Genomic DNA, 27,158 nt, shown 5'->3' with positions numbered 1-27,158 from the left:
CTTCTGGATCATTCCCATTAGCATAACATCACTCTTGGTGAAGCCAATTCTCTTTGGACCAACAATTCATTTTTTGGGCCATTTTAAAGGAAAACTCCTTAAAAGGGGTATCCATACCTAATATCTATAATGGTTCATCTCTTTTTCTCTTTTGAACCCTAAACAATCCTATTTTCATACCTATAACTCCTCCAACCTAGTTTTATTAAAGTCCTGTTATAAACTACAAGGTCAGTTCTGAGAACAAATTATTTGACCCCCAAGATATTTAAACAGTAGATTTCTCCCACCCCCTTGGACCATTTCTTTCCTTGGCTTCTGGGTAACCACACTTGCCAAGATTTTACCACACTTCTTACTGTTTCTTAGTTTTCATTCCTGCCATGTCTTATTTCCCTGATACTTAGGTTTGTAATCTCCTGGTGCTCCAGCACTGGGCTCCTCTTCTCCAACTACGTGTGTGTACATAAATGTAGGTATGGCTGTATGCTACCACTCTCTACCTCAATACTAAATAGCAGATTCTTTTAATCTATTGCCACTGGACATTTTTACTTGGATGTTGTATTTGTTGCTTATCTGAAACTTAACATTTCCCAAACTCAGCATCTCATGTTTACCAACATCTTAGCAGTAACTATTTTAGTGTGGTAAAATACTTATTTATGCATGCATTTATTTTTATTTTTTTCAATAGTTACTATTTTGTTGGTTACCCCACCCACATCTTTTTCTATGAGAGATTTATGGTTTTCTGTATTTCTTGTGCCCTGCTTCTGGGTAAGCTTCTTATTTAAAGACATTTTTAAACTTCCAAAACGGACTAGATGATCTATAATCCTTTAATTCATGGGCAGACAGAATATTCACTCAAGTCAATAGGAACTGTGCTTGAGTAAGGAGAAAGTGATCAGCCTCTTACATCTAAGCTTTGTTTTCTAAGTTGAGCATATGTTTCTTCCGGAGGTGGTATTATGCCAATGAAAGACTCAGAGTCAATTATCTTCAAACAAGATCCTTTTTCCAATCAATAAAGAACATTTTCCCTTTTTGATTGGCAGATATGAGTTAAATGTTGGCACAGCATTCAAATATTTATAATTCTGTTAATGAGGATATTACTTTTTGTAATCCCAAAGGAACTGGCATCACAAAATGCCAAATATAATATAGTGTATCATAAGTGAAACATGGTGTTAGCTAGAAGTAACTATAATGCATAGTTATTGACATAAAAGTATATCACCTGTCATCTCATAAGGAAGAGTATGTTTTGTAGGAAATATATAGTATTCTATATTAATTACTAATTGACAATTATTATTTACAGTATTCTCTCACTCATGTATTTTCTTGAATCTTCTGCATGAGTTTTATGGTTTCATTCCATACAAGGCTTGATTATTGCTTTAGGAAAACAATGAATAGTTGACAAGATGACCTTGAACCTGGAGGAAATAATAAAACAAGCAAGCTTTATTTTGTAGTTGCTTGCTTTTCTTTTGTTTGTACTATTTTAGTTATTTATAAGGTAATGATAGTTTTCCTTAATTGCTGGATTATTCCAAAATGCCAGATTTGTTTTATTTCATGTGGTTAAACTCAATAGAATATCAAGATTAAGCCAAACACTGAATCTGTCACTTGGTAGTAATCAGAGGCATAAATTCTTGGTTGAATAAAACTCTGTGGCAATTACTGAATCAACATAATGAAAGCAAGTCATAGGTGAGAGAAGTCTTGCCCTTTTACAGAATTTCACAAGCTTTTCTCTTTTCGGACAGCTAATTATTTTGATATGCATCAGTAAATTATGAATTCTTTAATAATTGGAAATAATTATTTTAAATGACAATCTCATTCAATTGCTAATATTAAAAGGAAAGTGGAAAATAAGTACTTTAAATCTTTACTTAATGGTTGATTTGCATATATAGTTATTCCCTTTGAATGTGTCTTACATGTCTTGTATACTGATTATCCAATTGTACGATTGCAATCCAAATTTTTGAGAAAGCTTCTAGTAATACAGACAGCACTGTTCTTAAGCATAGTATATCCAGTTTCTTCCTTTCAAAGGTGAAAACGAGACTGTAGTGAAATCATCCTGCATTTGCACCCCATCCTTGTTTCCTAAAATCTACCCCTTTGAAAGGTTCATCTAGGGCCTCTAGACTCATTTGATTTTTCACAGCTGTAAAATGGAGTAACGTTGCATCTGGGAGATGTAAGGATTAAATTACACATGTAAAGAAAGTACCCAGTCGATAACTTAAAAATAATTGACTGTCTAAAGATAATCATCTTCCCTTCAGATGAAAGGAAATTTCTCCAAAACCAAGTAAAATTTTTTGGTTAGTGAAGCTGTGTGATGTGTGATTAGTTTGCCCCCTCGGCATGCCACAAGATATTGTTTCTGTCTACTGTTTCATAGTTTATTACATGTGTTCTTTAGCGTCACTTCTTTATTTTCTATGAGTTCTACACACTAATTTAGACTAAAATTTATGTTGTTTTTCTAATCCCAGTGTCTGTTGTTCCTTCTATGGATCCATCATTCTCATCATTTAGCTCCCACTCATAAGTGAGAACATGTAGAATTCCGTTTTCTGATAACTAGTGTGTACTAGGCTTAATACCTGGTGACAAAATAATCTGTACAACAAACCTTCGTGACATGAGTGTTGCCAGGTGGGTGAGCACAACAAAACTGCACATGTACCCTTGAACTTAAAATTTTTAAGAAAACATAGGATCATATAGTTAAAAAAATAAAAAATAATAAAATTTATGTTGGTTTTTTTTTGAATGTTAGTTTAAGTGTGTTCAAATATATTAAAAGAAACATGTCACTTAACAATATCTGCTCCTAAGAATTTCTGGCACAATGTCAAGTGTGCAATAAAAATTCTTCAGTGGCCAGTTCTACCCTGATAATAGCTTCATTTAAAAATGTTAAATTTAAATAACCACATCATAGGTATTATGAACATTTCTATGTGCTTTATTTTATTAAAGGGAAGACTTTGCCAATTAAATATATAATTGTCATTGTACTGAATCTACTAGGACTGAAATACTTGAATTACTGTAAGTCACACATTTTATGGAGTGTGTTTTCCAAATATGTCAAGCCAAAATGGACCCTCAGCTTATTCCACTAGATTATACATATAAAATTATGTAAAGGATGACAGTAGACAGGTGAAAAAAAAAAGATAAACTTTGCTAAATACTACCAAAGGAAAAAGATGGCATTATTAAAAATTATTCAAAAATCAATAACAACAAATACATATTTATAAGAGGAGGGAAAATTAATTTCTAGTACATTACATATGGAGTCACATAGGGATATATAAAAGAACAAATAACAACTCTATGCAACACTGTAGATAACATTAGAACCAGTATTGGATAGCAAAAAGCATTATTCAGTACAGTAAAGCACCATTTTTATATACAGTAAAGCTCCATAAAGATCTTAAAATGTAATAAATACACATATACTTCCTAAAACTAGAGATACATATGTACTACAACTCTACAAATGAATACAAAATTTTAAATGGAATTTAGTACAGTAGTTACCTTTCAGGGCAGAGTAGAAACAAATAGAAGGAACCGGACAATAGTATTCCGGGATATGTAACAGCAACATCAAAACTAAGAGGAGACACTGAATAGCATTGTGTGCCAGATGCTATTTCAAATGCTTCACGTATAGTAACTTATTTAATGCTTATAATAATCTTATACAACAAGTGCCGGTATGCTATCACCCCCATCATGCAGATGAAGCAAGTAAAAGGACCTTCCCAACAGCACACAACTATAACCCCAGATTTAACTGGAGGTGTTTAGCTCCAGAGTCTGCATGTCTTTTTCACATTGAGACAATCTGTGAATAATATTTAAATATTTTAATAATATGCTAGATGCTAAATAGATTTTAGCCAGAAACAAAAATACAGTGTGTGCCTGAAAGCTACATAAATCCACAATAATCACAGCAATGGCCATTGTCCAAAGTGTTCTTCTTTGAGCAGAGGATGCACAATATAAGAATTTATTAGGGTATGTTTGTTTGCAGATTAAAGGCAAAAAACGATGTGCATTATAAATGTATTACTCATAAGGAAATTATACACATCTTTCAATTTGATACATACGTAAGTACATTTACTAATATTCTACTTAAATAATACTAATGTTCACCCTGTCTAAATTGGAAACTTTATTCTGGGGTAGCTCTATCGAATATTTCATATAATACCATTGGGGTTTGACTCTAAACTGATACATTTTCATAGTATTTTAAATAATCCAGAAGTAGTTTTCTTTTTTTTTTTTTTTACAGAGTTGGTAAAAATGAAAATACCTTCTATATCCAAGGACATAAAACTTCAATGATAAGAATTGTAGGCAAATTTCAAAAGGGAGGTTATATTTTTACTATGATTTATCAGCGTGCACTGTAAGAATGCACTGGGGCAGTGACCAGAGGGTGTTATTTCTAGGCTAGATTTAAGCCCAGTGAATTTAAAGTCACCTAGGCTAGAAACTCTCAAAAGGGAAAATTGTAAGTTAGGAACAGAAATATACTTACTATCCTTCCTTTTGTTTTATTTTCCACTCCCCCAAGTAGTAGCTTTGGTATTTTTTACTACCAATGTTGCCTATTCCCGAATCTTATCACCAGCCCAGTATTCTTCTGTCAAGGAGGATTTCTGAGGTTTTAGTTCAGACCACTGAATAATGAATAGTGCAATTTTCTGTATCAGGGACAGGATTGAAGAACGGCTTTAAGAGAGACATGTTCAGAGATGCTGAACCATATACAGGTGTAGGGTATGCAACTGGCAATATCTAGCAGGCTGTTGGATATGTGGGCCTACATCTTATGAGAAAAACATCAATCATAAGGCTCTGAATTTTGGCAACCATGTTTAAACACAAGTGAGAGCTAATAAGGCATGCAGTAAGGCTGCAAACAGATCCAGCACGAAGGAGGTAATAGCAATATTATCACCTAGAATACTGACTCAGTCAAAAAGGCCAATGACTTCCAGCTGTGCACATGTCAGGGAACCACTTCTAGAAACATTGATTACCTTATTTTGGGAGATACAAGGAGGGGGATGGTAGGAATGATACCATCTCTGATCATACATAGGGCTGTGTGCATACATGTATAGTTGCCAGGGTCAATTAAGATAACGTAGGTGAAAGTACCTTGTGAATTATTAACTAAATTCTAAATTGTAACCAAAGTATAATACAAACAAGAGGTTTTACTATAATTCTTACAGAATGTAGATTTTATTATTATTATTATTATTATTATTATTACACTTTAAGTTCTAGGGTACATGTGCATAACGTGCAGGTTTGTTACATATGCATACTTGTGCCATGTTGGTGTGCAGAATGTAGATTGTAAGCAAACTATCAACTTCGTAAAAACTCCGAGGATTTATGAATTCTTTGGGCAACATATGTGTATTAGTTTGTTCTCATGCTGCTATGCAGAAATACCCCAAACTGGGTGATATATAAAGGAAAGAAGTTTAATTGACTCACAGATCCACATGTCTGGGGAGGCCTCATGAAACTTATAATCATGGTGGAAGGCACCTCTTCACAGGGCTGCAGGAGAGAGAGTGAGTGCCGAGTGAAGGAGAAAACTCCTTATAAAACCATCAGATCTCATGAGAACTCACTTATTATCATGAGAACAACACTGGGGAAACTGCCCCCATGATCCAATCACCTTCATCTGGTCCTGCCCTTAACACATGGGAATTACTACAATTCAAGGTGAGATTTGGGTGAGGACACAGCCAAACCATATCAGTATGTTTATTTTTGTATTTACTGGAGAATGCTGAAGTTATCTTTACCTTCTCATTTCCATTTCATTCACAGAACCTTAAAGTTGAAATGGAAATGGAACTTCAGGATTACATCATCTGAGCACTTACTTCAATACAAACCCAAGCCACAAATTTAGTTTAGATTATTGATACAGTTAGAATTCAGGTCTTCTAATTTTCAGTTTAGTGCTAAAATGAGTCAACTGATTGGGAGAAGAGCCAGTTCTTCAGAATGTTCTCCATTCCTGACCAATTGATTCAATTAACTCATCAAATATTACCTATATCTTTGATAATTTGTAGTATAATTTTATTTTGTAAAGTTACTTTAATGGAAGAGATATATAATTCCCTATTTTGAGATAAATTACCAATTTACTTGAAGACCTGCACATTAAAATACTTGAACAATATTATGAAAGTCCACGTTAATTATGAAAGATAACTCCAATAGACAAAGCATTCATACTGTTTTTACTCATTTAGCCTTGTATTTGCTTATTTATTTAATAAATATTTATTGATCACCTGTTATATGTAAGGCACACTTCTAGATCTTTGACAACAAATACTCTATAGACAAGAGATTAACAAAATATAAGTGAAAAAAACAGATTAGGAAATTTCAGACATTAATAAATGCTCTGAAGATAATCAATCAATCTTTTGAGTTGAGGCATGAATAATGAGGAATCAGCCATGACATGATCTGGTGGGGAAGGAAGATGAGTCCAGGCAGAGAAACAGAGATGCAAAGATTTAGATATAGTGTATGCAGTGGAGTTAGGTTTCTCACTCATGTACTGTAAGAAAGCTTGACCTATTAAAGCACAACCTTCTCATCTGTGCATATGATATGTGGGGCCTGGTTAAAATTTGAAAGTTGTAGCTTATCTATCTATAAGTTACATATGTAAAGTCAAATTGATTTAAGATAAATTTGTTTTAAAAATTAGTTTTTATCCAAACTGTTTAAACTATGGTAATATGTAATATAATGAGGAAGAAAATATGTAAACATGAGAGAGTATTGGTGAACAACAAGGGGCAAGTTTGGTTGACGGATATGTAAGTTTTTGATTAATCAGTAGGAGAGGGAGGTACCTATTATTTTGTTTTGTTTTGTTTAAATTTATTTTAATAGAAAGAGAAATCCAGTGATTCTTCAACTTTGGCGTGGATCAGAATCACAAAGAAATTGGTAAAAATTGAGGCCCTTGTTTTAACCTAAATTAACAGGCTTTGATCCCTGGATGTTTCATGCATTTCATTGTGGTTTTAATTGTACCAAAGTTTGGCAATAGACAGATATAACTATTGTCAACTGAAATAAGAGTAACAGTTCTGGTGGAAGATATAAATTACAGATGACATGTCTGATCTGCTGTTTCAGAAGAAGAGATGCTCATGATAGATGATTGGTAAGATGAGAGTAGTTATTGAAAACAGAAGCCTGTAAATTAGTTAATTCCACACACTGTTAACACTGAATCCCACGTTTGCTAAGATCATGTGTTAAAATATTAAATAACAAAAAGTCAGTGAGGCAATGAATCACACTTCCCTGGACTTTTAAATACCAGTCATGGTTTCTGGCCAACATTATTAGTCAATCCTGAGTCATTTGATGAAGTCAGATTGTCTTTTTCCTGTATCCAGCACATTTTGCTCATCTACATCCTAACTTTCAGATTTTATTTTCTTTTTCTACTGAGACATATTGTTTTTGTAAAACATTTTTTTTTTCTTTGAGATGGAGTTTTGCTCTTGTTGCCCAGACTGGAGTGCAATGGCTCCATCTTGGCTCACTGCGGCCCCTGCCTCCTGGGTTCAAACGATTCTCCTGCCTCAGCCTCCAGAGTAGCTGGGATTACAGGTGTCCGCCATCACACCCAGCTAATTTTTTGTATTTTTCATAGAGATGGGGTTTCGTCATGTTGGCCAGGCTGGTCTCAAAATCCTGGCCTCAGGTGATCCACCTGGTCTCGCCCTCCCAAAATGCTGGGATTACAGACATGAGCCACCATGCCTGGCTTTTTAAAAACATTTTTCTCGTTACTAACAATTATTGAATTTGTAGGGTATGGGATTCACAATTAAAATTTAGTGGTGGATATTGAAGATGAAGACTACTGTTATAATAACTACAACCAACCAACCTCTTGTATGTATTAGGTGTTGGGTTAGGCATAGGAGATGTGTGGAAGAGAAGTGGTTCATTCCCTTAATAAGTTTACTTTCTAGCAAAAATTTACAGTGAATATGAAATAACCATACTTATATAGCTCATTTTTAACCTCCCTATTTATCTAGCTATCTTTGAATGAATGAATACATAAATGTAAAAATTACTATAATGATTAAATTGTTCTCAGGCACATCATGACCTTGCATATCAATTTTTGTAATAGAATAGTTATTGCAAATCCAGGCATTTTCCTTGAAATTATCTGCCAAAATAACTTTGTATCTGTGTTTGACTTGGCTATGATCTGTGAATAGATGCATAGGATGTGTCAGCTATGCTCTTAGTGTTTTCTGGGTTCATAAGTCAAGTACTATATTCAGTTTTACATCTTGCATTAATTGATCATAAAGATGAATTTCCAGCATTAGAAAGAACCAATGCCATATAAAATACAGTGTATAAAGGAATAACAATTTTGTTAAATATATTTATATTTAATAATATGTCATTTTTATGTCTTTTTCATATGGACTTTCATTAAAATTTAACAGCCACTTTCGTTCGACTGTTTGAGCATCAGTTGAAGTTAGGGGGAACAGAGCTGTTTGTGTAAAAGATGGTGGAGATAATTATTTAATGTTTGGGGACATTACTATGTTCTGAATAACTGTAAACTGTGCCAAGTGTTACACTGAGAAGTAAATCCAAGATAGCTATGAATCACTAATTGAAGTAAGGCTAATAGAAACGTACATTTTGCACTAAATTTCTGAAACATTTGGTGAACAGAGAACAGCCAGTCCTTGTATTTTTCCCCTCAGCAATATGTTCCTGAAATGAACTTCAAATATCAAGAGGTGATAAACAAATCATTTTGCCCCCATAAAGTTTAAGTTAATATAAATACATAGTTGTTTCCAATCCAAATTGGCATCCATAAGTTAAAATGCTCATTTCAGCTACTTTCAGCTTAGCAGTATGAGGCATTTTGGAAGTTGGAAAATAAAAGTTGAAGAAAATGAGATGGAGTATTGAAAAAACAGGAACTTGTTTTACAGACTGGCTACATTCAGGAGAATTCTATTTACAATATTTCAACTACATATTTACAGCAATAAATGGATTTACAGACTAGTAATACAACCTCAACTGTGAAATTACAAACATGCTCTTTTTAAAAATATTATCTAGACTCTAATTTCTGTGATATTAATTTTTTTCAGGTCATTGTTTCATTGATCAATGCAAGCAAGTTATTTTTATAGCTAGGCTTATTTTTAGTGCAAGGTTACTCTTCCTCAGTTGACCAAGCTCAAATATTCTATTTCACATAGTGGCAGAAGGCGTCCAAAAAAGAATAATATTCCGCCTTCCAAAAACCTAGTTGATTTTATATTACTTTGGTTTACAATTTAATAAATGACCTACATGCAAAGCATTTGTAAGAGACTGCATTTAGGTAAGGGGGAGTTTGGAGATTATAAACAAACTGCATTAACGGGAGGCTGGAGTCACTTAGAGAGAAAAGGAAAGCAATAGATCAAGTTTAAATGGGCAACATTAATGGGAGTTATGGGCGCACATCTCAAAATGAATATACCCCAAAGAAGTTATGGAACACCTCTCATAATTGGAAAAAGACAGATTTTACAATTATCTTCAGGACAAGTCGCCAATAGAATAAAATACATAGTTTTAATGTCAAGAGAAATGTACGAGATGAAAGGGAGACTTGGTTGAAATAGAGAAAGAAAAGAGGAGAAAACATACAGCCTGTGCAATAGAACAGACCTGCAAATAGGCCCTGACTGGAGTGTAATACTCTGAGCAAATGGAGATGCCACACTAAAATTAAAACAGTGTTTAATTGCTATTGAAAACAACCTGCAAATATTGTTTTTAGAGTAAGACAACAGTAATTTAATTTGCATTCTTGTCACATAAATAAGTATATTAGATCTTTTGAATTCTTACTAGTTGGAATGAATTTTAGAGATTAAGCTTTATCTTTGTGTTGGATTTCTTAAAAATTACTAAGGAGTATTTGATGAGGAAAGAAAAATCTCTATAATGCAGTGTTTAGCAATTTCAACTGTATAATCAGTTTTATATTAAATATTTGCTTATTTTGTGAAAGATAATCACAATAATTAAAAGATCCAGATTTTACATGTTTTTTTAAATCATAGGATATATCAACTTGTAATTCCATGTGTCATTGTATAATTCATACCAATATAGATATACTAGGTGTATAAGGTTTATATTTTTAAATTTTTTCTCTCTTTTATTTGCTTTCATTTTTGAGGCTCATGATCTTTAGGTTCAGTCACTTAAAAGAGAGAAAGAGGGCATATTTAATGAGATGGCCTATTCTGCTACCTGAAGACTAATGTTACTGCATTCCCTACCACCGTTAAGTCAAATTATCATTTAGGTACATTATCCAAAAGGGGTCTCATCTTTTAAAATATAATATTTTATTTTATAATCATCTCAGATTTGCAGAAAATTGTCGAGATAGTGCAAAGAGCTCCCACATACACCAACCTCAGGTTTCTATATATCAACGTCTTACATTAGTATGCTGCCTTTGTCTTAAGTAATGAAGCATATGGTAAATTTGAGGATTCTGTTAGAATTTCAAGTGATGTTAACTCATAGTGGGTTAGAACCCAAAGGAGAGGCTTACATTAGACATGCAAATTTGTTAGTCATTACAAAAAAAGATAGGTAATACCAGGAGATGAGATAAAATACTCTAGGATGTAAGTTATGTACCGAAGAGAAATGTGAGTATGTATGGAAAGGAAAAAAGAACTGAGAACCACATCTTCAGGTGCTCCAACACTGAAATGCCAGGAAGAGAAAGAGTAAGACTAAAAATAAGTGACAGTGAAGCAGGAGAATCACGTGAGTGGGATGTTCTGGAAGTCTAGTGGAAAAGTGTTCTAAGGAGGAAGTGGACAAATAGGTTAAATGCATTAAAAGAAGGCTGAGGATTGACCTTCAAATTTGTCAGTATTTGTCAGACTAGCAGTCTTTGATTACCTCAGCGTAACTGGTTTCATGAAATGACATGGACATAATTCTCTACAAAAAAGGAAAGTGAAGAAGTGAAAGCAAGAATAGAGAACAACATTACAGGTTTAGCTTGAGGAGCTATAGGCTTCAAAATCTTGATGGATTACAACACCAAGCATTGATTTTTATGCTCCCTTGTTTGAAGATTGGCTATGTTTGACTGATCTCCACTGGGTTTGTCTTGACCTGATGACACTTCAGGCTTATAGTTGGGTCCAGTTTTATTCCTCGTGTCTTCATTCTAGGGCACAGGCTGAAGGGCCAGCAGTTACATGTCTTATGTGCTTCTCATGCACATTGTAGGAATTCAAGAGAGCGGACCAAATAACAGAAGTGATCATCAAGCCTCTGCTGATGTCACATCCAATGACATTCCATCAGGCAATCAATCATGCAGCCAAGCCCAATATGAACAGGGCTGGGAAATAGACACCACAAAATCTAGAGAAACATAGGAAAGATTTATATGAAAAATATAATCGAATCTAACACAGGGCTGTTACATCAGGTGAATTATGTTTTAAAGATAGTATAATGGCATGGTCATAGCCTATGAGAGTGATCTTACAGAGAAAGGTAAAAATTACAAGGCAAGAGAAAAAGGGGATAATTGCAGGGGCAGGGCTTATTCAGGGCGGTAAAAAGAAATGTGGTCCAGAATATAAAGGACTGCGTTTGGGTGGGAGCAGGAGCAGTTAACACACTGTGACGGGAGAGAAGACAGAGAGCGTAGGTACCAGCAGATTAGTAGATTTGGCAGTAAGCTGATAGCATTATTCTTATCTAATTAAATCCCTTACATTTCTTTTTATCTATTTTATTGACTGGATATTTGTTTCTCCTGCTCATAAATAATGTTTTTTCCCAAAAATATGTATTTGTGGCAATTCTCTTAACAGTTTATTGTATGGATATTACTCATGTCGCAACTTCAACCGTTGACCTGTACAAATTATCCCAAACTAGTACCCCAGGCCCAGATCTGTCTCATTTATGTTCTACCCTTGCAGGTCATATTGCTCAGTAGCTTCAATGGCAAATTTTACTAACTCTACAAATAGCATATGAAAATTAATTAAGAAATATATCTTTGTCTCTTCTATTCATGTTTAACATAATATGACTTCAAATTTACTAGTCTACATGGCCTAAAATTTCAAGTTTACATTATTCCTCCTATTCTTTAACATGATATTTAGTATGTGATTTAGATTTGTTAATTTTTAACGTTGTGTTTTAAGTATTACAATTTCCTGTCTATTCCATTTCTATACATTAGTTAGGCAAATTATTATAATTATGTATATTTATAATTTAACCTTATAGAATAAATGGTCCTTGAGTAAAACATTATGTATATACACACATATACACATATACATGAATGTATTTATTGCATATAGTAAAATTGTATACACACATATATGTGTGTGTGTATATATATATAATATGGATATATTTGGTAGGTATATAGACATATATATGTGGAGATATATATAAAATATGGATATATTTGGTGGATGAATATATATATACATCTCTATATATCTATTATATATGTAACACACTATATATGTGGATTTATATATGTATGCCATATATATATATCTCCACAAAAAAGTTAGCTATAAAATGTTTTAGTATCTACCTATTGAATGTTCATTGATAGAAAAGTAATGTGCCATTCCAGGTCCATATTAATCTAGGTCTCAGCAGAAAATGGTTAGTAAACAGAAACAGATAATTGGTAAGTTTAATAAAGGGAGAGTTGTTAGTTGTTATAAAGGTACGTGTAGACGTAAAGTCAACCAACACATACTAGTGCAGTGTTAGTGACTTGCAATAAGGGAGCCTCTATCGCCACTTGGTCTAATGAGGCAAACAATTTAGCTGCCAGCATATCCTAGACACTATAGCTGTAGCATAGGCTGTTGAACAGGAGGGTTGGCCTTTGTCCAAGTGTCACAGCTAGCCCTTGATGAAATTAAATGAAAGACCCAGGAACGTGAATAGTTTATTCTCGCTCTCGTCTTCTATATTAGTCCATTTTGTGCTGCTATAAAAGAATGCCAGGGACTGGGTAATTATAAAGAACAGAGGTTTATTCTTATGGTGTTTAAGGCTGGGAAGGCCAAGGTCGAGGTGACTGGATCTAGTGAGAACCTTCTGTCTGTACCTTCCCATGATGGAAAGTGAAAGGGCAAGTGAGTACCCCATCATACTCCCGTATAACTAACCCACTCCTGCAATAACAGCATTAATCCATTCATGAGAACAAAGCCCTCACAATCTAATTACCTCTTAAAAGTCCACTTCTACGCCGGGCGCAGTGGCTCATGACTGTAATCCCAGCACTTTGAGAGGCCAAGACAGGCAGATCGCCTGAGGTCAGGAGTTCGAGACCAACCTGGCCAACATGGTGAAACCCCGTCTCTATTAAAAATACAAAAATTAGCCAGGCGTCGTATAATCTCAGCTACTGGGAAGGCTAAGATGGGAGAATCACTTGAACCCAGGAGGCAGAGGTTGCAGTGAGCCGAGACCGCACCATTGCACTCCAGCCTGAGCAAGAAGAGCAAAACTCTGTGTTCTCAAAAAAAAAAAAAAAAAAAAAAAAAAAAAAAGTCCATCTCTAAACTCTGTTGCTTTGGGGATTATGTTTCCACGTTCAAACCATTGCATTCTGTTAGCTCCTTCCAGAGCCTCCAAATGGAAAAACGCAGTGGAATTTGGTGAATCTCTAACCCCATTGATACAGTCAAAAATAGATTTCAAATCAAGATTAAAAATTGTGAAAACTGGTGTGAAGGAGAAAATGAGAAAAATTCAGCACAGTAAGCTTCAAAATGTTTATTTATTCATCTTTATGTAATTATAGGATATCACTTGATTTTCAATATTTTTTTCTAAATCCCCATATCTCTTTTGCACAAATATTTTACTTCAAGTTTTTTTATTTTATTTTATTTTTATATATTTTTATTATTATACTTTAAGTTCTAGGGTACATGTGCATAACGTGCAGGTTTGTTATATATGTATACTTGTGCCATGTTGGTGTGCTGCACCCATCAACTCGTCAGCACCCATCAACTCGTCATTTACATCAGGTATAACTCCCAATGCAATCCCTCCCCCCCCCTCCCCATAATAGGCCCCGGTGTGTGATATTCCCCTTTCCTGAGTCCAAGTGATCTCATTGTTCAGTTCCCACCTATGAGTGAGAACATGCGATGTTTGGTTTTCTGTTCTTGTGATAGTTTGCTGAGAATGATCGTTTCAAGCTGCATCCATGTCCCTACAAAGGACCCAAACTCATCCTTTTTTATGACTGCATAGTATTCCATGGTGTATATGTGCCACATTTTCTTAATCCATTCTGTCACTGATGGACATTTGGGTTGATTCCAAGTCTTTGCTATTGTGAATAGTGCCGCAATGAACATACGTGTGCATGTGTCTTTATAGCAGCATGATTTATAATCCTTTTGGTATATACCCAGTAATGGGATGGCTGGGTCATATGGTACTTCTAGTTCTAGATCCTTGAGGAATCGCCATACTGTTTTCCATAATGGTTGAACTAGTTTACAATCCCACCAACAGTGTAAAAGTGTTCCTATTTCTCCACATCCTCTCCAGCACCTGTTGTTTCCTGACTTTTTAATGATACTTCAAGTTTTAAAATAAATAATTCTGAAGGCAATTTTGAAAGAATGACCTAGAAAACATAAAGCTCCAAAAAAGTAAAAAAGTAGTTCTGCAAACAACACAATCAAACTTTGAAAAAAAAAAAAAAAGTAAAAATATCACTGGACAGGTTTAAGAGCAGGTTATTACTAGTTGACAAGACAGTAAACTGAAAGATACTTCAGAAAAAAGTATCAAAAATGAGCACAGAGAAACAAAAACATTGAATGTTGACAAAGTTAAGAGACATAGAGATTAGAATGAGAATATATAACATGTGATTTGAGGAGGGAGGGGATTTTCTCGCTGAAGATTAGAAGAGGGAAGAATAAAGCACAAGCAGTGTTTAATATACTATCACTAACAATTGTCCTGAAATGTTTAAAGATACAGATACATAGATTTATGAAGCTCCACAAATCTCAAACAGTATAGATAAAAAAAGGAGCTCTATGCCTAAAGAAATCATTGTGAAACTGCAGAAAATCAAAGACAAAAGGAAAATCTTTTAAGTAGCAAGAAAAGAGAGTTTCTTCAAGCAAGTGGCGGTTACAATGATCTTTTACATCCCAGCAGCAACAATGGAAGATATAGTGGAATTAAATAGACAGGGTGCTGAAAGAAAATATTCTCCAATGTAGAATTCCGTACATGTCAAACTCTTTCAAAAATAACAATGTTACTTTCAGAAAAAAATAATAACAGAAGCATACTCTACCAGAAGATTCTAATTTTTGAAAATAATTTAGGCAAGTAAAATACCGAATAGGAGAGAGATCTAAGAAGTCTAAAGGAAGTGAGTGATAAATGTAACTGAATTGAAAGCTAGCTTATTAAACAGTAATAATTTATTCATAATTTCTTACAAGTTTTTTTAGTAGTTTTTTTTTTTTTAAAGATAAATATTATGACAGGGTATTGTAAGGCAAAGGAATGAAAGAAATTGTGTTAAAGAGTTCAAGGTAATTTGTGATGTCTGTCAGAAGGGTAAAAATGATGATGACCAGTAAGCTATGATAAGTTCAGTATATGTATTTTATTTTTAGGTTACCTATTTCAAAAGATAGTAAGAGCCTATAACTTACAGAGAAAGAAAGGATGGAATGGCAAAAAGTAATCAGAACATAAAAGAAGGAAGAAATGAGCTAAGAGAAATACCACAGCCAGAACAGAAAACCAAAGTGAGATGACCGGCCATTACTGTTTCTAGAAATAATATGCTAAATAATTCAGTGTGCATATTTACAGAAATATCAATTACAGCATTGTATGTAACATACAAAATATTCAAAACAACTCAAATGCTAATCCATAATAATATATGTAGTGAAATTGTGGTATATTTTTTAAATGGCAAACAATACAAATGAATAAATTATAGTTTCACTAAATAAAACTCTTACACACACACACACACACACACACACACACACACACACACACACACACACAGAGAATTTAAAAAAAATAAATTCCAGCAGCCGGGAGCGGTGGCTTACGCCTGTAATCCCAGCACTTCGGGAGGCCAAGGTGGGTGGATCACCTGAGGTCAGGAGTTTGAGACCAGCTGAACAACATGGTGAAACCCCCTCTCTACTAAAAATACAAAAATTAGCTGGGTGTGGTGGTGCATGCCTGTAGTACCAGCTACTTGGGAGGCTGAGGCAGGAGAATCCCTTGAACCCAGGAGGTAGAGGTTATAGTGAGCTGAGATCACACCACCGCACTCCAGGCGACAGAGCGAGACTCCATCTCAAAAATAATAAATAAATAAATAAATAAATAAATAAATAAATAAATAAATAAATAAGTTCTGCAAACAATATAGATTATTCCCCTTTAAAAAAATTGAAAAACAAACAATCACAAAAAGCAATCAGGTAATAGTTTGATGTATACATTAGTGCAGAACCAGGGGGGAAAAGTAAATACTAAGATTCACTTTATTCAGCAAGAGGCAATTCTGATTGAGAAGAGATACATTTCTTTCTTTTATAGGAGCTAATCATATTTTATTTCATGAATAATAAGTTAGTTACCTAGGGTGTTTGATTTACTATATTTGTTAAATTTCACAATGAAGACGCTAGATTATCTTTACTGATTTCATTTTAAGAAGAAAGCCTGTGAAAAGTTTTAGGAAACTGCCGGGCGCGGTGGCTCACGCCTGTAATCCCAGCACTTTGGGAGGCCGAGGTGGGCGGATCACGAGGTCAGGAGATCGAGACCATCCTGGCTAACACTGTGAAACCCTGTCTCTACTAAAAATACAAAAAATGAGCCGTGCATGGTGGCGGGCGCCTGTAGTCCCAGCTACTCCGGAGGCTGAGGCAGGAGAATGGCGTGAACCCGGGAGGCGGAGCTTGCAGTGAGCCGAGATCGCGCCACTGCACTCCAAAAAAAAAAAAAAAAAAGCTTTAGGAAACTATGGATGAGTGTACTTTCTGAATAATCTCTATTCCGGATTAAATATCCCCCAGATCTGTGACTTTTATTCTCCTTCCAAAATCCCATCTTCATCCTCACGTTCCTTTTTGCTCTGACTTTTGTTTTATATTATCTCTTAAAAGCCACGGCATTCCAAGGCAAATAACCTCTAAATGTGTTACAAATAGAACATATCTAAATTGATTAAGATGGTTTCCTTCCATTAAAGGAGTATATTATTTCATTATCTTATTTTAGCAGATTCACCATAGTTGTTAACTTACCTAGGCATGTGGTCAATAAAAACCTATCAATGTCTAAATTGGTTCTCCTTTCTGTATGTAAATAAGTGAATTTTAAAATATAAATAAAAGATTTTAAATTTGTCTTCTTGGTGTCTGCTAATCACGCCTATTAACAGCATTTTAAAACTTGATTTGACCCATTTTGTGTTTGTTATTTTTCCTAGTTTGAAATTATCTTCATATCTGATATACATAGTTTCTACGTCTTCACTGGTGTGACTGGTCAACACATTGCTGACAACTAGGTATAGAACAGTCCTTAAAGATAGCTATAGAGAAATCCTTCTAAGTTGAACACTTTGGTAAGAACCCCTTTTCCATTTACCAAACTATCAAGATTCTCCTAGAGAGGATGCCATTGGTACTCTGTGTAGATGAGTGCCCTGAAATTTCTGTTACTATTTCTGTGTACCTCTCTGCTTGCTTCAAAGTGTGCTTTTCTCTCTGCTGGCCCAGTTGTTACTCTCCTATGGTAGATGACCCTTTAGCAGCAGGAACTTCATTGCCTGAATGGACAGCCAGAAACACGTGAGGGTTTATATCAATCCCCCTACAGTGCTGGCCAAAATCCATAACCACATTCAAGAGTACAAATCCCCAACTTCTTTGCTTCTAGTTTGACAAATTCAGGTGACATTTTGACCATCCCATCTTTCATGAAAACATGATGGAATTGCAGTAGCCTTTTTTGAACACAGGATTCACAGGTATGCTCAGTAATTCTTTTGTCTAATGTGTTACATAGTAATTGTAATTACAAAGAAATGATATTGATAATTAAGGAAATGCAAATTAAAATACGACATGGTTTGACAATAATGTTTCTCTCTAATATATAAATTTTAGAAATTGATTATGACAAATAATACTAAAGATGTTGGGCAATGGAGGCTCACATGCACTCCTGTGGGAACAATTTAGGATTATTTGGTAAAGTTGAAGTAATAGATCCCATGCTATCCAATAATGGAATTACCCATACATTCACCAGGAAGCATATACAAGAAAGTTTACAGCTTTATTTTAAGTGGGAGGAAAAAAAGTAGAAATGACCAAAATGACCATTAACATAAGAATGGATGAATTAATCTTGACATATTTATAAATGAATTATTGCTGCATATGTCACTGTGGATACATTGCAACATGCACGTGATGAAAAGAGATTAAAAAAAGCATACATGAAATATTATGTCATCTATATTAAGGTGAATTCATATGATTATAAATAATGAATTTAGGAAAATGTACATACAGGATAAAATAATATAGAACATCAACACTGAGCTAATGATGGTGAGGGCATGGTGTTTTTTGGGAGCAACGGGAGGATTATACAGGATGCTCCCAAAGTCTGATATATGAGGGTATTTGATTTGGGGCCAGAGGGTAGACAAATATATTGTTTTTTTAATCTTTAATCTGCACATATATACTACCTCTACCCTTACTCTCATAAAATGTGCTGTGAGTTACAGAAAGATTATCATCAAAAGATAGGTGAGTTCAGGAGATAAAAGTTCTTGTTAGAACTCTTCCTTTGCCCCTATTTTTTCATAGAAATGTTTTCAGGCTGTAATTTTTTTAAAATCAGGATTTGGTAAGGAAAGTAAAAAATGTGGTCAGGCAAAGCAAAGAACCTTAAAAGCTATGAGGCAAAAGCATCAGCTAACGTTTAAAGGAAAACCTATCAGATTAAGAGCCTGGCTACCTTCACAGGCTGGCATTGAGTGTCTGCAGTTTTTCCAGGTGCATATATGAGCTGTCAGTGGATCTTTTATTCTGGGGTCTGGAGGATGGTCGCCCTCTTCTCACAGTTCCACTAGGCAGTGTCCCAGCAGGGACTCTTTATGGGGCCCTGACCCTGCATTTTCCTTCTGCATTGGCCTAGCAAGCCTCAAACCTTGGCAGCTTCCATGTGGTTTTGAGCCTGCCAGTGCAGAAAAGTCACGAATTGAGCTTTGGGAACGTCTACCTAGATTTAAGAGGATGTGTGGAAACCCCTGCAGCAAACTTCTGCCTGGGCATTCAGACGTTTCCATACATCCTCTGAAATCTTGGCAGAGGTTCCCAAAGCTGCCAAGGCTTGAGGCTTGCATTCTCTGAAGCCACAACCCGAGCTCTAATTGGCCCCTTTCAGTCATGGCTGGAGCTGTTGGGACTTAGGACATTTAGTCTGTAGGCTGCACACAGCACAGGGACCCTGGGCGTGGCCCACAAAACCACTTATTCCTCCTAGGCCTTCAGGCCTGTGATGGGAGGGGCTACGGTGAAGACCTCTGACATGCTCTGGAGACATTTTCCCCATTGTCTTGGGGATTCATATTCGGCTCCTTGTGACTTATGCAAATTTCTGCAGCAGGCTTAAATTTCTGTCCAGGAAATGGGATTTCTTTTACTATTGCATTGTCCGACTGTAAATTTTCTTTTTTTTTCTTTTTTTCTTTTTTTTTTTTTTTTTTTGAGACGGAGTCTGGCTCTGTCGCCCAGGCTGGAGTGCAGTGGCCCCATCTCAGCTCACTGCAAGCTCCGCCTCCCGGTTTACGCCATTCTCCTGCCTCAGCCTCCCGAGTAGCTGGGACTACAGGCGCCCGCCACGTCGCCTGGCTAGTTTTTTGTATTTTTTTTTAGTAGAGATGGGGTTTCACTGTGTTAGCCAGGATGGTCTCGATTTCTTGACCTCGTGATCCGCCCACCTCGGCCTCCCAAAGTGCTGGGATTACAGGCTTGAGCCACCGCGCCCGGCCTGTAAATTTTCTAAAGTTTTATAAAGTCTGGTTCTTTGATAAAACCAAATGCCTTTAACAGCACCCAAGTCACCTCTTGATTGCTTTGCTGCTTAGAAATTTATTCCACCTGATATCCTAAATCATCTCTCTCAAGTTCAAAGTCCCACAAATCTCTAGGCCATGAGCAAAATGCCACTAGTCTCTGCTAAAACATAGCAAGAGCCACATTTGCTCCAGTTTCCAACAACTTCCTCATTTCCATCTGAGACCACCTCAGCCTGGACTTTATTGTCCATATGACTATTAACATTTTGGGCAAAACCATTCAACAAGTCTCTAGCAAGTTCCAAACTTTTCCACATTTTCCTATCTTCTTCTGAGCTCTCTAAACGGTTCCATCCTCTGCCTGTTACCCAGTTCCAAAGTTGTTTCCATGTTTTTGGATATCTTTTCAGCAGTGCCCCACTCTACTGGTATCGATTTACTGTATTAGTCCATTTTCATGCTGCTGATAAAGACATAACTGAGACTGGGCAATTTATAAAAGAAAGAGGTTTAATGGACTTACAGTTTCACATGGCTGGGGAAGCCTAACGGTCATGGCAGAAAGCAAGAAGCAAGTCATGTCTTACATGGATGGCAGCAGACAAAGAGAACTTGTGCAGAGAAACTCCCCTTTATAAAACCATCAGATCTCATGAGACTTATTCACTATCACAAGAACAGCATGGGAAAGACCTACGCTGATTCAATTACCTCTCACCAGATTCCTTCCTTAACACATGGGAATTTAAGATGAGATTTGGGTGGGGAAACCACCAAACCATATCAATAGGCCATAAAACAAGTCTCAATAAATTTAAGAAAATTGAAATTATATCAAATACTCTCTCAGACCACAGTGGAATAAAATTGCAAATCGACTACAAAACTATGTAAATACATGAAATTCAATAATCTGCTCCTGAGTGATTATCACGTCAACAATGAAATCAAGATGAAAATTAATTAAAAATTATTTGAACTGAATTATAATAGTGACCCAACCTATTAAAATCTCTGGGATACAGCAAGAGTGTTGCTAAGAGGAAAGTTCATAGCCTTAAATGCCTATATCAAAAAGTCTGAAAGAACACAAATAGTCTAAGGTCATACTTCAAGGAATGAGAGAAACAAGAACAAACCAATCCCAAACCCAGCAGAAGAAAAGAAATAACAAAGATCAGAGAAGAACTAAATGAAACTGAAACAAACAAACAAAAATACAAAAGATGAATGAAACAAAAAGTTGGTTTTTTGAAAAGATACACAAAATTGATAGAACATTAATGAGATTAACCAAGAAAAGAAGAGAGAAGATCCAAATAAGCTCGATTAAAAATGAAACAGCAGCTACTACATTGCATACCACAGAAATACAAAAGATTTTCAAGGTTACTATGAACACTGTTATGCACATAAACTAGAAAACTTAGTGGAGATGGATAAATTCCTGGAAATATACAACCCTCCTAGTTTAAACCAGGAAGAAATAGAAACTCTGAAGAGACCAATAACCAGCAGGAAGATTGAAATGGTAGTAAAAATGCCAAGAAAGAGAAGTCCAGGACCAGATGGATTCACAGCTGAGTTACCTCAGAAATTCAAAGAATTAGTACCAATTCTACTGAACCTATTCCAAAGATAGAGAAAGAGGGAATCCTCCCTAAATTATTCTATGAAACCAGTATCATCCTAATACCAAAACCAAGAAAGGGCATAACAATAACAACAAAACAAACAGCCAGATGGGGCAGCTCATGCCTGTAATCCCAGCACTTTCGGAGGCCGAGGCGGGCGGATCACCTGAGGTCAGGAGGTTGAGACCAGCTTGGCCAACATGGTGAAACCCTGTTTCTACAAAAACAGAAAAAAAATTAGCCAGGCATGATGATGAGTGCCTGTAATCCCAGCTACTTGGGAGGCTGGGACGGGAGAATTGCTTGAACCCGGGAGGCGGAGGTTGCAGTGAGCCGAGATTGCGCCACTGCACTCCAGCCTGGGTGACAGAGCAAGACTCTGTCTCAAAAAAAAAAAAAAAAAAAAAAAAAAAAAATAGAAAAAAGAAAACTACAGATCAATATCCCTGATGAATATAGATGTAAAAATCCTCAACAAAATATTAGCTAACTGAATCCAACATATCATCAAGAAAATCCACCATGAGCAAGTGGTTTTCATACCAGGGATGCAGGGATGTTAACATAGGCGAGACAATAAATGTGATACACCACATAAACGGAATTCAAAACAAAAATCACATGATCATCTTGGGCAAACTATGTATCTGGCAAAGGACTAATATTGAGAATATACAAGGAACTCAAACAAATCAGGAAGGGTAAAACAAATAATCCTATCAAAAAGTTTGCTAAGGACATGAATAGACAATTGTCAAATGAAGATATACAAATGGCCAACAAACATAGGAAAAAATGCTCAAAATCACTAATGATCAGGGAATTGTAAATAAAAACCACAATGCAATACCACCTTACTTCTGCAAGAATAGCTGTAATGAAAAAATCAAAAAATAGATGTTGTTGCAAATGTGATGAAAAGGGAACACTTTTACACTGCTGGTGGGAATGTAAATGAGTACAATCACTATGGAAAGTAGTATGAAGATTCCTTAAAAAGCTAAAAGGAGATCTACCATTTCATCCAGCAATCCCACTACTGGGTATATACCCAGAGGAAAAGAAGGCATTATATGGAAAAGACACTTGCATACACAATTTATAGCCATAAACTTTGCAATTGCAAAAATATGAAACTAGCCCAAATGCCCATCAATCAATAAGTGGATAAAGAAAGTGTGATACATGCACACACACACACACACACACACACACACACACACACACACAAGGGAATACTACTCAGCCATAAAAAGGAATGAAATAATGGCATTTGCAGCAACGTGGATGAAATTGGAAATCATTATTCTAAGTGAAGTAACTGAGGAATGGCAAACCAGATATGATAATGTTTTCACTTATAACTGGGAGCTAAGCTATGAGGATGCAAAAGCATAGGAATGAAACAATGGTCTTTGGGGACTATTGGGGTGGGAAGTGAGGGAAGGGAGGTGAGAGATAAGAGACCACACATTGGATGCAGTGTATACTGCTCCAGTGATGGGTGGACCAAAATCTCAGAAATCATCATTAAATAATTTATCCATATAAACAAATACCACCTGTTCCCCAAAAACCTACTGAAACAAAAGTAAAGAAAAAAAAAAGGGGGACAAGGAGTGGCCTGGTGTGGCTTTGCCCACTCCATCAGGACCCCCCTCCATCGAGCATCTGCTGAACAACAGCAAAGTGCTTTATCACTCAGGAATTAGGGACCCCCTAAATGAATCCAACTGCTCCTTTGTGCACAGTTTTTTAAAGCCTCATAGAACATATCATTATTGGAGGATGCCTGGTACATTTAAGCCACCTGAGAGCATGAGAGGTACTTGGAGTGGGTGCAGGATGTCACCTGGAATCACTACTAAATGATTCAGACTTTCTTTACTTCTAAATGTTCTGTTCTTCATTTCAATATGCCCTTGCACTTCTGATAAATGCAAACAGAGGCCACAATGGAAGGAAAATCATTGGTGATTGGAGGATAGAAGACTGCCCTTCACAAAGGAAAGTCCCTGATTATTGTTTGAAATGCTAAGGAAGTTGCTTCAGAGGAGATTTTTTTCTTATCCCCCCCCTTTTTTTTAAGGATTCATCAAAGCCCGAATTTGTCAGACACTTGGAGCTTGTTGGAGAGAATCCTAGTAGTGATATTAATTGCACCACAGTTTTACAGGGTGATGTAGATGAAATCCAAAAGGTAAAGTTTGAGATGCTAACAGTAAAATTTTTAAAGTACCCTCAGTGAACACGTGCCAACTATATAAACATAACCAGTGACCATACTTATTTCATCAAGAGAGACACAAATATATCAATATACCATAGAACCCCTTTGTAAACAAGAGGCGGAGTTTCAAACAGCATATTCTATAGCAGTTCATCACAAGATTGAAATGCTTTACAGGCTACTGAGGGCCATCTATATGCCTCAGAATTTCTATCGCATTCACGTGGACAAAAAATCAGAGGATTCCTTTTTAGCTGCAGTGATGGGCATTGCATTCTGTTTCAGTAAAGTCTTTGTGGCGAGCTGATTGGAGACGATGGTTTATGCATCATGGAGCCAGGTTCAGGCTGACCTCAACTGCATGAATGACCTCTAAGCAATGACTGCAGGCTGGAAATTCTTGGTAAAACTTTGTGGTATGGATTTTCCCATTAAATCCAACCTAGAAATTCTGAGGAAGATCAAGTTGTTAATGGGAGAAAACAACCTTGAAATGGAGAGGATGCCATTCAATAAAGGAGAAAGGTGGAAAAAGCAGTATGAGGTTTTTGGAAAACTGACGAACACAGGGAAAGTTAAAATGCTTACTCCACTTGAAGCACTTCTTTGTTCAGTGTGTGCCTATTTTGTGGTCAGCAGGGAGGATGTGGGGTATGTACTACAGAATGAAAAAAATCCAAAAGTTTATCGGGCAGGCACAAGACACACACAGCCCTGATGAGCATCTCTGGGATACCATCCAGAGTATTCCTGAAGTCCCCGGTTCACTCTCCACAAACCATAAGTATGACTTGTCTGACATGCATGCAGTTGCCAGGTTTGTCAAGTGGCAGTACTTGGAGGGTGATGTTTCCAAAGGTGCTCCCTACCTACTGCGATGGGGACCACAATCACTCGGTGTGCATTTTTGGAGCTGGTGACTTGAACTGGATGCTGCGCAAGCACCACTTATTTGCCAATAAGCTTGACATTGACATTGACCTCTTTGCCATCCAATGTTTGGATGATCTTCTGAGACATGAGCTTTGGAAATGTTAAAAGATTGACCATTACAGGCAATTTTATGAATAATATGAAGCATACACAAAATGTACCCTCATCTGGATCCTCTTCTTTGTCAGTAAGCATCGGGAAAATGGTATGAGGTCCTATTTGGGGCAGGGACTCTTAAGTCTACTTGTCAGAGAAGCTGCATGGTTTCTACAGAGCATCACTGGCTAAAAAGGTGGTATCATTAAATGTTCACCTACAGTTAATATGGGCAGGGATAAAAGTAGCTTTGAGGACAGAGCATGTAGCAAGGCATTCTGGAGAGAGGGGACCAAGGTGGCTGGGGAAAAGGTCAGTGCATGAGGTCAGCCTCTTCAAAGAGCTCAGGGACTTAGCAAAATGAGAAGATTTGACCTGTGCCAAAATTACTTTGAGAATTTTTAATGTGACAATTTTCCCGGTATGAATAAACTTATAGCATCAAATTATCATGTAGATACAATTAATCTGATATATTTGTTGAAATAAAAATGTGATTTTACCCTAAATGATTTTTGTAAATAACCTATTTTCTGCCCTAACGCTGTGCTGTGTAGTGTGTCTCCTTATATTATCACAGGGAGTTTAAAACGAGTTTGATTTAAAAACAATAAAATAAAAAGAATAAAATTAGGTGACCAATCTAACACATGTATACACACATATATATATGTGTGTGTGTGTGTGTGTGTGTATATAGTCATAATATTTTCAGTCTCAATTTCCAACCATGTCACCCAAGTCTAGAATTTTCATCAGAAAAGCAGTACAAATAAATAAAGGGATAGATTTCAAACATATACAAATCATAAATAATAAAACATTTTATAAAATTATGTGCCATTTCATCATAATACATACTAGTGAGGGAACTATTCACTATTATCACTGTTATTTAGTGAAAGAAATAATATTTTAAGACTAAAAAGGCACAAAGGTCATTAAATCAGAATAAAATCAATTTTTTTCCAAGTCAAATCAATTGTTGACCTTATAACATCTGATATGTATGAATATATTTATTTTTGTTTTTAAAATTTGTTATTAAACACAGTGTCTTCTAGGGAGGTATTCACAGTAGCGTAAGGGAACCAATATTCACTAAACTCCGTCTTTTGAATTAGATGGATATCATATCTTTAAGTAGTATGCAGACATTGGAACACTTTAGAAATTCCAGTATTTAGAGATTAAGATATTTAGAGATTAAGTTCGAGATTTTAATGTAATGCTAAGCAGTATAGTTTGTAGATGTGATAGAATTCATAGGCCTTTGTTATATCTCTAATTGGCCAAACCAGAGAGAAATAGAATGCATGCTGAGATAAATGTAATCACTCACAATGCTGTTTCTTGGTTAAATCATTTTATTTAAAAGACACTCACCATGGGAGAAACAAAACTATAATTTTGCTAATTGAACTCTGAACCTAAAATATAGCAATAGAAGAGAAGAAACAATTCAAGACAGAAATGATCAGATCAAGTTAAATAGCAATTTAATTTCTCTTCTAGAGAAATGTATATTCAGGCAATATTTTTACCCCTATTAACCCTCCCTTAACAAAAAAAAAAAAAAAAAAAAAAAAAAAGATGAAGAAGAAGAAAAAGAAGGAAAACAGGAAGGAGAAAACAAGAAACAGCTAAGGTACTTTGGCGTGCTTCTGAGCATACATGAATCCAGTAACATTAAAAAGGAGACATTCTGATTTCCCAGAAAACAGTGGAAACTAGTACATTTATTATTTCTGCTAAATTTATAGTCAGATTCCCTTTGCTGAGCCTTGGGGCATATTCATAATCTAAAACCATATTCTACAAAAGAGTGATGCTTGTTTTATGAGCAATTACATACAAAACAAATTGCTACAACATAGAAGCAGAATAGTTGCTCAATTACTAACTTGTCCTAATATGCTAA

At 35.7% G+C, this 27,158-nt stretch overlaps 1 protein-coding gene and 1 pseudogene across 4 annotated transcripts in view; both read left to right on the top strand.

Annotated features, from left to right (window-relative positions):
• LOC112626977 overlaps positions 1-26,424 on the top strand; it is a 28,692-nt pseudogene extending 2,268 nt beyond the window's left edge.
• The window catches only part of CDH12 (cadherin 12), a 1,140,321-nt gene that overhangs the window by 256,908 nt on the left and 856,255 nt on the right, over positions 1-27,158 (top strand). The gene's annotated exons all lie outside the window — the stretch shown is intronic.

The sequence above is a fragment of the Theropithecus gelada genome, chromosome 6, assembly GCF_003255815.1.
Source record: "Theropithecus gelada isolate Dixy chromosome 6, Tgel_1.0, whole genome shotgun sequence".
In the NCBI taxonomy this organism is placed as follows: domain Eukaryota; kingdom Metazoa; phylum Chordata; class Mammalia; order Primates; family Cercopithecidae; genus Theropithecus; species Theropithecus gelada.
Note: the sequence above shows the minus strand (reverse complement) of the source record. Positions and strands in the feature narration are given on the sequence as shown.